The following is a 14,162-nucleotide window of genomic DNA, read 5'->3' on the forward strand; positions in this document are numbered from 1 at the left end:
GAGATTGGTCCTTTTCAGAGTGGTTTTGGGGATTACTGTCCAAATGGGGTTGGAAGGTATTGACATTCTTTGGAGTAATTTTAGCTTTTATATTCTCTTGTTGTCTTTGTATGCACTGCGGTCCTGCCGTCTGCAACCTATGTGCTACTGCATGTATTCCCAAACCCAAGTCACAAAGAGCAGAGAATATCAAAATGATGGTACAGCAACAGCTTGATGACCTCATGGCCATAGACATCGACTCAGATTAACATGAGTTTGTGTATCTTGCCTGAGTTCTGGCAAAAGGAGGGTCTGAGGAAATTCGATTTTTAATACGATCGTATCGACCCGCCATTTTGTGGCCCGCCGCCATTTTATGTTGCCTTCACTCAGGCAGCACAGCGAACGAAGTCCATTCTGCCTTTTCTGCTTATTCTGCAACATGGTGTTCAAAACAGCCTTCTGCCTCTATCTTTACAAGACTGGTATTAAGGTCTGACCGAGTACACTAATCCCTGTCTGGTTTTCTAATCCTTGTTTCAACTATCTGTAGGCTCACACTATTCTCCGCCGATCTTATCTTATCGTCTGGCCTTCGCTGTCCTTTGCTAGTATTCTCTCATTTCACAACTGTCCTCCAAACGCACACAAACTTATCGCACCACATGCAACTTCGTTGTGGATCGGTTAATGAATTAGTTCAAGGGAGGGGTGACAAACACAGCTGGAGGGGAGGCAACCTTAAGTCACTTGATACTTTGTTCTGTCTTGTTTTCCGACATTTCTATTGGCTCTGTTCTATCTTCACATTATTCTTACTGGCTCCTTTCTATGTGTTCTGGGAGTGTATGTAGTTAATAAATGGTTTTTATACGGTATATAAGATTGTGCGCCACAAAGTAAAGTGGCAGTCTCCTGAGAACATACCTTGTGTACTTCTTGGACAACTGTACTAGCTGCAGCTAATAAAATCTGATCTTTTACGCCTGACAGAGTGTCCCGTGTCTCTGTTAGTTGAGGCAGGTGACTCCAAGGAGATTTCAGGCGTACCCTGCGCCGCCAGGCCCATAAGGTTCTGGTTCTTCAAAACCTAACACCATATTTATATTTTGACGCCCGACCCGCAAACGTCAAAATTCAGCAGTGTGCGTCATTTTCTGGATGCGTGAAACCGCCTTGCGTTAATGACATGCAAGGTATGCGTTCCCGTCCAAAAAATGACTTTAAGGCATGAGCGCCTTATTTATACTCCTGCGTCATTTTGACGCACAGAAAGGGGCGGGCCTTAAAAAATGTCGCACAGCCTGATTTGCGCCTTTTTTTAACGCCTGGGTGAGGGCAGGCGTTAAGGGACCTGTGAGCTCATTTCAATAGTCTCTGACCATGGAAGCAGTCCGCAGGTGCCCTTCCCTGCCCCCAGGGACACCCCCTTCCACCCTCGCCCACCCCTGGAGGACACCCATGGATGGGAGGACCCATTCCAGGTAAGTACAGGTAAGTAGAGGTAAGTAAAACAAAATTTTTTAAAGTGGCATGGGGGGGCCTAACTGGGGCCCCCCTACATGCCACTGTGCCCAATGACCATGCCCAGGGGAAAGAAGTCCCCTGGGCATGGCCACTGGGCAGGGGGGCATGACTCCTGTCTTTCCTAAGACAGGAGTCATTTCAATGGGGGTTGTGCGTCAAAAAATGGTGCAAGTCCGGGTAGAGCCATGATTTTTTACTCTAACCTGACTTGCACCATTTTGTGACGCACAACCCCCATTCTTCCCTACGCCTGCGTTACCCAGTTAGAGTAATGTTGTTTTACTCTAACCAGGCCGCAGCGCCGGCTAACGTCAATCCATAAATAAGGCGCCCACCTGGCGCGTTGGAATGGTGTGAAAAGTATAAATATGGGCCTAAGTATGCCATATTAGATTCTGTGATCATGATCCTCTCTTTTATATGATGACCACTGAATACTTGGTACCAGATCATTATCCAGGGACAGAGACAAGTCCTGGTTCCCTCTGAAGCTTAGTCAAATGAACTGAATAGATTCGTCCACCAAGATCACTCTCCTCCATTACTCAATTGTGAATTTCTTATCCGTATCTCCAAAGTATTCTCTCATACACCCTGTGGGAAGACATTAGGTATTACTGGATAGGACTGTCACTAAGCTACACAACCTGTCATGAGATGTTTGATATAAAGATCTCTCCCACCGCATCAACAGAAACAATAATGGTTACCAGGACCAAAGTCCCTTTTTTCTACTCCATGGCACACCCTTGCAGGAACCAGTCCTGGGTACCTTGCTCAATTTCAGCATATGAACCTACCTCTCCCATTGCCGTGTGGCCACATACTCATAGTTAGTATTATTTTGGAAGACAATTTGTCCTTCCCTTCATCTGGCAACATTCAACTAGATATCTTGGCCTGTGTGTTAGAGGGTGTTAGACCCAGTTTAGGTTAAAGCCTACTCTCATGAGCTACCCAGATCATCCTCCACTTCCCCCCCTGCAGCCCCTTCTCCCTTATTATCCCCCTTACAAAAGTACTACTGACACAACATGTGACCTGTCAAGATACTACAGTTAGTAGTAAGATATAGACTTCCTGTCTCTCAGGATTGGAAGTTTTGTCTCTGTACTCAAACCTCCCTCGAATTGCCTCACAGAACACCTGTCGCATTAATACCTACTTTTAACCCAAATCCCCAAAGATCCCTTGTTAAATGTCATGCACAAATATTTTAAACAGAATGAACTGCTACAGGATAAGTATGTCCATCTTGAAAAATATAATAAATACGGCAGTATTGAGTACCTGATGGGAAACCATAGCTTGTTGGACAATAGGTGACTGTTACACTGATGTATAGAGAAAATACTTTTTTCTCTTGCCTCTATGCCACGTCTGTCCACCTATATTATTTCTTCTTGTAAGGATGATGATTATCAGAAGCACTGGACTGTCAAATATTTGAAGAGGGCACTATGGATCATTTTCTGGTAGAACTCAATTTAGATCCAGACCTTTCCTCGCCTCCACCCACTCAACGGTGGGTGCGTGCCACTGCCTACAGACACCCAAATGACAAAAATACTATTCAATGCCATATTCAGACACACATAGAGGAGAACCAGGGATCTAACTCATCATCGCAGATCTTGTGGGCAGCGGGAAAAGCCACCTGCTGAGGGCTCATGATGAGGTATTAAACAGTTTTCAAGCATAAGGCCACAGAAGAACATCAGGCAGTAGAGCACCCAGTCAAGACCCTGACTCAACAATCTAACAAAGACATTACTGCTTCTCACACAGGTTGTAGAATGTGCCCTTGTCAAACTAAATAAAGCCATTATGAATTCAGTTAGAAAGCTGGTAGACTGCTTGTGATTATACTGTGACAAAGAGAATCCTAAATGTCTGTAGCCGGAATCAGTGACACCTCAAAACTAATTCCCTCAACATCACTAGAATATTTGTTGCCTAGTATAAGAAATTGCAGATTCTGGAGGGTACAGCCACTCTGGCATCTGAAAACACCTTTGTACGAACCTTAAGCTCACTGTCCTGCCCAAGGAAGGATGAGCTTTATGAGAGAAGGAGATCTTCTTATAGAAGGTAAAGGAGTCCATCTCATTGCTCCTGCTTGCACATCCCCTGAGGAAATTTGATTGTGGCCAAATTTTCCTAAACATTCAAAATCTCTTTTAGCACCCATATTCAATGGGAGCTTGAAGAAAGCTGAAAAGTAAGGGTCTTTTGCTCTCCAATGTAAACACCATATCCCTCATAAATAAAGACGGCAAAAGACTCCCTTAGATGTGCCAGTTAATGACCAATTGCTTTAATTAACATGAATGTAAAAATACTGGCAAAAATCTCAGTGACACATATCTGAAGTGTCATACCATTATGAGTTCACAAGTCAGATGTGTTCCTGGGTGATCATCCAGGAGCCATTTGCAAACCTGTTCACACCTGCTTTGGCAATCAAAGAACAATTGAGTTGAGCCCAACACCATTTCGCTTGATGCTGACAAGGGCTTTTAATGGGTAGAGTGGGCTACCTCTTTCAAACATTGGAAGGAGAAAGAAAGGGCAAGAATTTAAAGTAAACAATGAAGGTTATATGAATCTCCCTGAGCGAGGATCAACTATGGAGGCTTTCTGTCATGACAAATAAGGGCCACCTGTGGCATCAGCCAAGGATGCCCATTATGCCTACTTTTATTCCTCCTAGTGTTGTAACTTCTAGCTGCAATCTTATGACAACCTGAAGACATTTGGGGATCAGGTTAGATTAAGGCCTTCTCACATGGGATGATGTTATAATCAACCTTAGAAGACCAGCAAACTTTTACTGTCATTGATGTCCTTGATAGAGTCCTGTTCTTAGTACTAAGGACACAAACTAAACTGGAAGAAATGCAAAATTCTATCCATGTCATGCTACACAACCAGAGCTACGCAACCAGAGCTAGTCTAAGATGAGATGGTTTTCCCAAGTGGCTAAATTACTTGGGTGTGTGTGTGTTAATAGGGGGCTAGAAGGAATGGTGGAAGAAATCTATTGCCCTTACTGACCAGAACCAAGAAAGCATTCTAAACATGGGATCATCTCAAACTGTTGATGTGGGGCAGAATTCAAAATAGTGGTAGCTTACTTATGTATGCCTACTACCCCCTCCTGGGATATGGGCCATCAACCAGGACTCTACAGCCATCTCTTTCCTGGGCTTTTCTTTCAATCTGACTCCAGGTGTAGTCCATTTCCTTGTAATCCGGCTCAAGGACTTGGTGCCAGGTGTTTCTTGGCCTTCCTTCTTTCCTTTTCCCTTGATAGTTCCAGGTCCAGGCTTGACATGTGGTATTTGATGAGGCCTTGCAGAGGATGTTATCAATCCAGCCCTATCATCTTTTCATAATTTCTTTATGAGCACTGAGTTGGAAAATCTGCTGCCATAGGTGGTTGTTGCTGATGTTGTTTGACCAGCAGATTTGGAGGATTTTCCTCAGACAGGTGTTGCTAAAAGTTTGGACTGTCCTCCAAGTTTCCGCTCCATACAGAAGGACTGAATTTGCACTGGTATTAACAACTTGATCTTGGTTTGCAGCATTAGGTCCTTGGCCATCCAGGTCTCCTTAGCTGAATGAAGGCAGCCCTTGCTATGCCGAGTCTTACCTTGACGTCAGTGTCTGTGCCTCTCTTCTTGTGTATGACACTGCCCAGGTAGGTGAAGGCCTTCCAGTGCATCGCCTGCAAGAGTAACTGCAGTTGTGCTGGCCGTGCTAGCCTTCAGGATCTTGGTTTTTCCCCTGTGGATCTTGAGCCAAATTGTGCTGATGTTGGTGCCACATTGTCGGTCTTCTCTTGCATCTGCAGAAGGGTATGGGAAAGTAGGGCCGGGTTGTCTGCAAACTCCAGGTCATCGAGCTGCATCCAAAGTATCCACTGGATACCATTTCTTTTCCTTGGTGTGGATGTCTTCATGATCCAGTCTATGGCGAGCCCCAAAAAAAAAAAAAACAAGAGCAAACAACCCTGGCAGACCCCGGTCGTCATTTGAAAGACTTCTGTGAGTTGTATTCCTTATGCTATCTTGCAGGTCATTGCCTCCTAAGAGTCCTGATGATTTGTACAAGTTTATCTGGCACACTGTAGTGGTGGAAGAGTTTCCAAAGGGTCTCTCTGTCCAGGCTGTTGAATGCCTCCTCATAGTCGATGAAGTTGACATAGAAGGGGAAGTTCCATTCCATGAACTGCTCACAGAAGGGGAAGTTCCATTCCATCAACTGCTCGCTCACTGATAATGAATGCAGTCTTGCAAATTGGTCTGTATAAAATCTATCTTTGTAAAAATGCAAAAAGAACAAGTGATGGACTAAATGCTGAACAGTGTCAAACGTTCACCCCCATTACAGAGATCTGGGCCCAAATCCATCCTTTATTTCCTACCTATGCCATTCCAGTTTGGACCTAGCCATGTACAAACCAGTCTTGACCCTGTTTCCCATGGGAACAGTCCAGCCCGAACTGCCAAGCCAGGTCTTCCCTGGACTGGAAACAAGCATCCTTAGACCAACTCAGGGTACCACCCTTCATCAGCCAGACTAGCTTGACTCCAGTGACCCATGTCTGAGCATACCTTTACCACTTAGGGCGAGAAATGCAAAAAGAACAAGTGATGGACGGAATGCCGAACAAAGTCAAACATTCACCCCAGTACAGAGATCTGGGCCTAAATCCATCATTCTTCTGCTACCCATGCCATTCCAGTTCGGATCCAGCCATTTGCAAATCAGTCTTGACCCTGCTCCCCATGGGAGCAGTCCAGCCCGAACTGCCATGCTGTCCATCATCCTTTTGTGTTGCTATCTTTGCACAACCTAGCTTCCTGGTCTCGCAAATGAGGACTGACTTGTTCCTTCATTCTGTTCTGGATGAGTCTGTTGAACACTTTGCTTGGGGTTGATAGAAGAGTTATCCCTCTGCAGTCTGCACAGTTACTAAGGTCACCCTTCTTGGGGCTTTGATGCGATGTCCCTCCTTCCAATCTGATGGCACCTTTTTCTCTTCACAGATTCTTCCAAACATGGGGAAGAGCATGTCTACTGATGTTTCAATGTATGCCTGCAGTGCCTCTGCAGGAATGTTGGCAGGTCCTGCTGCCTTCCCATTTCTCAGATGTTTGATGGCTTGCCATATTTCTTCATTGGTTGGTCTGCTGCTGTCAATTGGAAAGTCCTTGTCATTTAGCTGTATGTCCGGTGAAGACTATGGCATGGGCTGGTTCGGCAGTTCTTCAACGTGCTCAACCCATCTTCTTAGTTGGCCTTCGTTACCCATGATTGTCTTACCAGCTTTGTCTTTAACAGGTTTTTTTGGCTTGCTGTTTCTTTTGGAGAGTTTCCTTGTTATGTCATATAATTTTTTCAGGTTTCCATGGCTTGCTACTCCCTGGGCGTCTGTGACAAGGTCACTGATGAATCTTCCCTTTTCTGTTATTAAGTTACTCTTTGCTTCCCTATTGGTTTTGGTGCATTCATCCTGAGCTTTCTCTTTTTCTGTTCTTGTTTGGCTGGTGTTAACTGCAGCTCTCTGTTTTCTTTCTCTCTTAGATTTAGCAGGAAGTCTCAGTGGAGATCCATTCTTTATGCTGTTGTTTCCTAGGTCCCAGTTTTACCTGCCGATTTGATGTCACTGTTTCTTTGATCTTCTCCCACTGACTTACTATTTGGACCTGGCCCTTTTTGCAGGGTCATCCCCAAACTTTTTGCCTCCTTCCTCCTATTTGTTTCTGACCTGTTTTAGTTGGCTTTAGGACTCTGGGCACTTTACCACTGCTAACCAGTGCTAATGTGCATATGCTCTCTGTGTAAATTGTATTGGTGATTGGTTTATCCCTGATTGGCATATTTGATTTACTGGTAAGTCCCTACTAAAGTGCACCAAGTGTGCTCAGGGCCTCTAAATTAAATGCTACTAGTGGACCTGCAGCACTGATTGTGCCACCCACATAAGTAGCCCTGTAAACATGCCTCATACCTCCCACTTCAGTGTCAGTGTGTTCAGTCTTGCACTGCCAATTCAATCTGGCAAGTGTACCCACTTGCCAGGCCCAACCCTTTCCTTTTACTACATGTAAGTCACCCCTAAGGTAGGCTCTGTGTAGCCCCATGGGCAGGGTGCAGTGTATTTAGAAGGTAGGACATATACTAGTGTGTTTTACATGTCCCAACAGTGAAATACTGCCAAATTTGTTTTTCACTGTTGAAAGGCCTATCTCTCTCATAGGTTAACAGGGGGGCTGCCTTTAAATAACTTTTAAGTGCAGTTTCCCTTTGGGAGCAGATAGAGATTTAGAGTTTGGGTCCTTTAACTCACAATTTAAAAACTCATCTTTTTGTAAAGTTGTTTTTGATATTGTCAGTTGAAAATGCTACTTTTAGAAAGTGGGTGTTTTCTTGCTTAAACCACTCTGTGTGTCTGCCTGCTTGTGTATTCCACTTCAGACAGTGACACAAAGGGAGCCTGCATATCCTGATGGGCCATCTGGGCTAGAGTGGAGGGATAGGTGGTCACTTACACCTGAAAGGGGTGTGCCTGCCCTCACACAATGCAGTCTCTGACCCCCTGGTGCATGTCTGGAGCCAATCCCGGGCAAGGCAGGATCTTGTCAACAACAGAGACTTTTCTTTGAGGTTTCCCTACTTCAAAGGCAGAAAGGGGTGTAAGTAGTGGACCCAAAACCCCAGACCTTTAGAACACTTCTGGATCAAGAGGAACCTCTGCGAAGGAGAAGAGCTGGAGAAGGAGTACTGCCCCTTTGCTGTGTGTGCTTTGCTGGTTTGGCCTGCAGTTGCTGCTTCTGCCTTAAAGAGGACAAAGACTGAACTTTGCTGTGTATCCTGCTTGTGAAGTTTCTCCAAGGGCTTGGAGTAGAGCTTGCCTCCTGTTGGAAGTCTCAGGGATATCAAAGACTTCAGCTTCTTCTGCATACAGCACTGGGAACTGTGTGTTTTGTGCTGCAACAGAAGAAAACCCACCCCAACGCTGTTAGCGACGCCACTGCCTGCACCGTGACCTGATGATGCCACATAGAGCTGTGCCCCACCTCGCACCACAACCCTGGTCTCACCAATGCCACCACATGACGCCGTCACCCAGCTGCTGCTTGCATCATGACCTGTGGACCACACTCTGCATAGCCTTGCTCAACCGCAGCCTTGGCATCCCCGACGATACCATTCCACACTGACACCGATGCCGCTGCCTGCAGTGTGGCCTGTGGACACCGCTCTCGAGGCACACAAAGCACAGTCCCATCCCGCACAGCAGACCCGGTCCACCAACACCAGCGCCATTTATTCCAGGGTCATCAACAGATGCCCCTGTCTGCAATGCGACATGGGTGCCGCACGGGGCCCACCCTGTGCCGCACCACCAGCTTGGGCCTACCGATGACAGAGCTTCAGCGATGACGATGCTGCTGCCTGCACTGTGACCTGGAGACACCGCATGTCACACCCCCGCTTCACACCACAGCCCTGGTCTCACCGATGCTGCAGGAGACTGTCACCGAGCCATTGCTTGCACCATGAACTGTGGGCACCGCACGTCGCATCGTCCCGCTTTGCACTGCAGCTCCGATGCCATCCACGCCAGCACTCCTGACTTTGTCATCAGCCCGGATTTCGATCTACAACGCGTGTGACTTCCAGGGCATGACGAACCCCGCACAGGCCTCCAGAACCGAAGCCTGCGACGTCGCACTCCAGATCTCATTGCGAGGATCACGACGCCCTGCATTTCCAAGGTACTGTTTGCGGGTCTTCACGACACCGTAGCTGGCCTGCGACGATGCGGCTGGCCTGAACTGTTGGATTTGTTGTTCATGACGCTGTGATAGCCACAGGCGGAGGTATCGACTTCAAGTAACTGTATTTTTAAGTTAATTCTTGCAAAATTCATATCTTTACAACTGTATGTTGGATTTTTCTTGTTTTCCTCTTGTTTTACACATATTGGCTATTTTGTTAAAATTGTTGTGGTATCCTTTTGCAGTGTTTTCACTGTATTACTGTGTGTTATGTGCAAATGTTTTACACATTGCTTCTCAGATAAGCCTGACCGCTTGTGCCAAGCTACCAAGGGGGTGAGCAGGGGTTATCTGAGCTGGGTATCTCCCTTATCCTGACTAGAGTGAGGGTCCCTACTTGGACAGGGTGCAAACCGACTGCCAACTAGAGACCCCATTTCTAACACTCTAGTTCTTGCAGGGCCTGAAACTCTGTACTGAGGTTTACTGAGTATTCACTCCGTTTCTGTGCATCTTTCAGGAGGATGGTGTTATATCACTGGTGTTGGTTTGTCAGTTCCATCCATGCTTTCTTCAGCATTAATTTTAGCCTGGCCTATACAAGGTGATGGTCTGACATCACGTCTGCTCTTGTTATCACTTTCACACTCTGCAGGGACCTCTGGAATGTCTTGGCAATGCATACATGGTAGATCTGATTCCCTGTTGAATGGGCTGGTGACACCCACTTTGCCTTGTGGATTATTTTGTAAGAGAATGCCCTACCGTCTATAACCAGACTGTTCTGGTTGCAGAGATCTCCAGGTCTTTCACTGTTCTCAGTTATGTTGCCAGGGCTGTGTTTGCCCATGACTTCTTTGTACCCAGTGTTGTTGCTTCCATTCATGTCAGTGAGGTCACCCATCATTATTGTGATGTCTCTCTGGTGGCATTTCTTGAGGGTGGTCTGGAGTCTACTGTAAAACTGTTATTTTTCCTCTTTATTGCTGTCATTTGTAGGTGCATAGTACTGGATAACATGCATGTTGATCCTCATTTTCTTTTTGTGAAAGGTCTCTGTGCAGATTCTGCACTCCCCAGCTCTTTTGGCTGCTGGTGGTAGCATTAGAGCTACTCACTGAGTGTGTGGGGTATTCCTTTCCTTGTGTCCAGAATCAGCAGCATTCCTCTTGGAGACGGTCTTTTCTGTCCGGACTGTGTTCATCTGTTCTCACTGATGCCAAGCAGGGCAAGATTGTATTTTTTCATCTCCACTGCTGCTTGGGCTGTATTTCCTGTCTCGTACATGGTCCTCACATTCCATGCCCTGAATATAATGGTCTTGGTTGAAAATAGGTACATTTGCTTTGTTGCTTTCAGGGATCTTTGGCTTTCACCACAAGGTGTCATAGCTCTCAGTGAAAGAGATTCCTTTCTTCCCAAAGCCAGAATATCTTTTGGTCTTTTGGTTGACATTTCTGTAGCTAGCCTTTGATGATAAATGAGACATGATTGATGAATAGACTCTGACCTCAAATCTTACATCTGGGCCAGGAAGAAACCTAGGCTTAAAGCCTCGAAATGATGGACATAAGCCACAGCAGATGTGCTGCACCTTACCAACTTCACAGAATACTGTCTGCTGCACCATGTGTCACAACTCTCCTTATTTTTTAGTCTTGCTTCAAGAAGCACCACAATGCCTAATAATAGGGCAAGCATTGTTGAATTGTCCAGAATCAGAGTTGCCAGTTGATTCAAAAGGTACCGCCCATACATCTTGGGTCAATTCAACCATAACAATGATGTTCACTGCTTGGAATATGACACATGAATGACTGGAATGAAAACTACTGTTGCATTGTTTAGCACCCTGTGGCATACCTAGGAATCCAGCTAGGCAGCACACTGATACAATGGCCTTCTTGGTCGCATAAGGGGATACTTATCCTGAACCACCTGATCCAGATGGATGCCTCAAAACCATTGACCTATTAAAGGCCGTACTTCAGAAAGGAGGATGTGAAGATATGAAACTATAGACAGCTCACATGTTGTCTCCAAAGTCGCCCGGGACCATGTCTCCTAATATTACAGTCTTAACCTGTCAGACATTTCCTTATAGTTTGGGGTTCCTTTTGCAGGGTTATATCCAAACTTTATAGTGTATTCAGCACTGGGGTTTTCACAAAACTTACAAAGTGTGTATCAAGGCTGCATTGGCTGACTTACTGAAATGATAGGGTGGTGAGAGAGATAGATAGCATAATAGGGTGGTAATAACAGGCACAATGAAATTCCCTTATTTCAAAATCTTACAATACTGGTATTGGTTCCCAGACGTTATGCTCGCACTGCACTTGCTGGAGGTGTTTTAGGATGGACTGCAACCTACTAAATGATCTACATGTACTGTACTGTGAGGAAGCCATACTGCAGAGCGATATAGATAAAACTGTTGATAGTGGATGAAACTGGCATTATCCCACCTGCACATTTTGCGATACTGCATGTAGTAGACAACATTATTTGAATGTCAAACCATACACACTGATAGTTGGCGACTATCCTTGAGCTAGCTAAGACCTGTATACTTCGACTCTGGTGCCACAGTTCTGTACTCACAGTAGAGAAATGGCTACTTGAGCTTTCAGGTGTTGCTCTGTGTGAAAGGATAGTTTACACACTTGAGGGCCAATCGTGCATTTTTGCACAGATATGGGAACTGGTTCATAGAGGTCAGACACCTGTGAATGGGAATGTATCTGAACTTGGGGAATTGGGATAGTGTTGGTTAGGGAAGGCACTATAAACTGTTCCGCTCTCATAACCTGAACTGGTTTCCAGAATGTATCGCTTGTCAAACCGAGAGCTCTCTGACTAGACACATTGGGCCTCATTCACTGCAAAGTGTTGCAGCGCGATGCTGCACCAAATTTGGCATCACTGCGTCACTTCAGAAACGCAGGGTTGCACAGTATTTATGGCAATATGGTGCACCCCTGTGTTTTCCCTAGCGCTGGTGCTAAATTTAGCTGTCTAGCACCAACACAGGCATCTTTGCACCTTAGTGCAAAGGTGCCTGAATTGCAGGGAATGATTGTTTATGTGCAGGAAGGTGTCCCTTCCTGCACATAAATAATCAGTAATGGCAATTTGTTACTTCTATGTGAGCTGCAGAATGTAGCACACATAGAAGTAGCAAATCGTCATTATTTAATGATTGTTTATGTGCTGGAAGGGAAGCCTTCCTCCACATAAACAATCATTAATGGTGTTTTGCTCTTTCTATGCTCTTTCTATGTGTGCTGTAGAACGCAGCACACACAGGAAAAGCAAAAACGAGGAGAAAAAAAAGTATTTATCCTCATTGCACCACTCTAATACCACCCCTGGGGTGACATTAGTTTTTGGTGCTGCCTCAGCTTTACAATTTCTCGTAAATCTGGGGAAGTGTAAAATTGCAATGGGTGTTGCGGTGGAACACTCACAGCAACACCCATTGCACACCCCATTCACGGTAAGTGTTGCATGTAGAGGGGGCGTATTTACAAGGGGGCGTTAAGCCACAAAAAGTGGCTTAACGGCACCTTGTAAATATGCTGCAGGGCATTGCGCCACTAGAGCATCACTAAAGGTGCCCCTTAGAGTCAAGCAGAGGGAGCTTTGGTATCCACTTACATGCCTGTTCTCGTTTGTGATACAACAGATGCGGTGGACTGTAACTGAATGTTATCAGAGACTTGCTTGAAGCTTCACACAAATGGAATCTTTACATCCAGAGCCCCTCTGCCATCCCCACAGCCTCAACTTGGGAGATCCTATGAATTTAGACTCAGGAAATACCATATAGAGGTGACTTGTATTAACCCCCAACCTGTGGACCGATACTCCTTGCCCTATGACATCTACAGCTTCCTTTATGTAATTTAGATCATGTTAGTAACACCCATCCTGAAGTATGTGTGTCCAATATAATGGGAAAAGAGGACTGGGAAGCAGCCCGAGTACATGCCAGTGGCTGAGCCTAATTCAAGCTTTCTATTCATCACTTTTTTGTGTTCTTGATTGGGAAATAATGCTCAGCATGTTAATGACACTTAGGCCCTGATTTATACTTTTTGGTGAAAAACTACACCAACGCAGTTTTGCACCAAAAAGTTTAGCACCAGCTTGCACCATTTCTGTGCACCAGCCGGGCGCCATATTTATGGAATGGTGCAAGCCGGTGCAAAGGGTAAGCTAGCGTTTAAATGACGTTAGCCGGGTAGGGCTGATGGTATGGAGAAGGGGGTTTTCGCCAAAAAATGACGTTAGGCAGGTTAGAGTAAAAAAAAATGACTTTAACCTGCCTAGCATCATTTTCTGACGCAAAACCATCCATACCACATGACTCCTGTCTTAGAAAAGACAGGAGTCATGCCCACCACCCCAATGGCCAGCACAGGGGACCAGGGTCCCCTGGGCATGCATGGCCATTGCACCCAGTGCCATGTAGGAGGGCGCATTTCAGGGTCCCCAATGGCACTTTAAAAAAATAAATAATATTCTTTTCTGTACTTACCTATACTTACCTGGGATGGGGTCCCCCATCCTCCGCTGTCCCTCTGGTATGGGTGGGGGTGTCGCTGGGGCTAGGGGAGGGCACCTGTGGGCTTATTCCATGGTGTGAAATAGGCCCCAAAGCTCCCCTAATGCCTGCCCTGACCCAGGCGTTAAAAAATAGTGCGTGGATTTTAGCATGAGAGGATAAATAAGGCGCTAGGGCCTTAGGGCCATTTTTTGCCCGGGAACTCCTACCTTGCATCTCATTGACGCAGGGTAGTTTTCCGCTGGCAAAAAATGAATTTAACTCCAATATTTTGGCGCTAGACATGTCTA

General features: G+C 45.7%; 2 pseudogenes; both read right to left on the reverse strand.

Annotated features, from left to right (window-relative positions):
• Positions 1-4,659: 4,659 nt before the first annotated feature.
• On the reverse strand, positions 4,660-5,772 carry LOC138249519 (uncharacterized; annotated as a pseudogene).
• A 3,969-nt stretch (positions 5,773-9,741) lies between these two features.
• Positions 9,742-10,691, reverse strand: LOC138249520 (craniofacial development protein 2-like; annotated as a pseudogene).
• Positions 10,692-14,162: the final 3,471 nt, after the last annotated feature.

This window comes from Pleurodeles waltl, chromosome 8 (assembly GCF_031143425.1).
Source record: "Pleurodeles waltl isolate 20211129_DDA chromosome 8, aPleWal1.hap1.20221129, whole genome shotgun sequence".
In the NCBI taxonomy this organism is placed as follows: Eukaryota; Metazoa; Chordata; class Amphibia; order Caudata; family Salamandridae; genus Pleurodeles; species Pleurodeles waltl.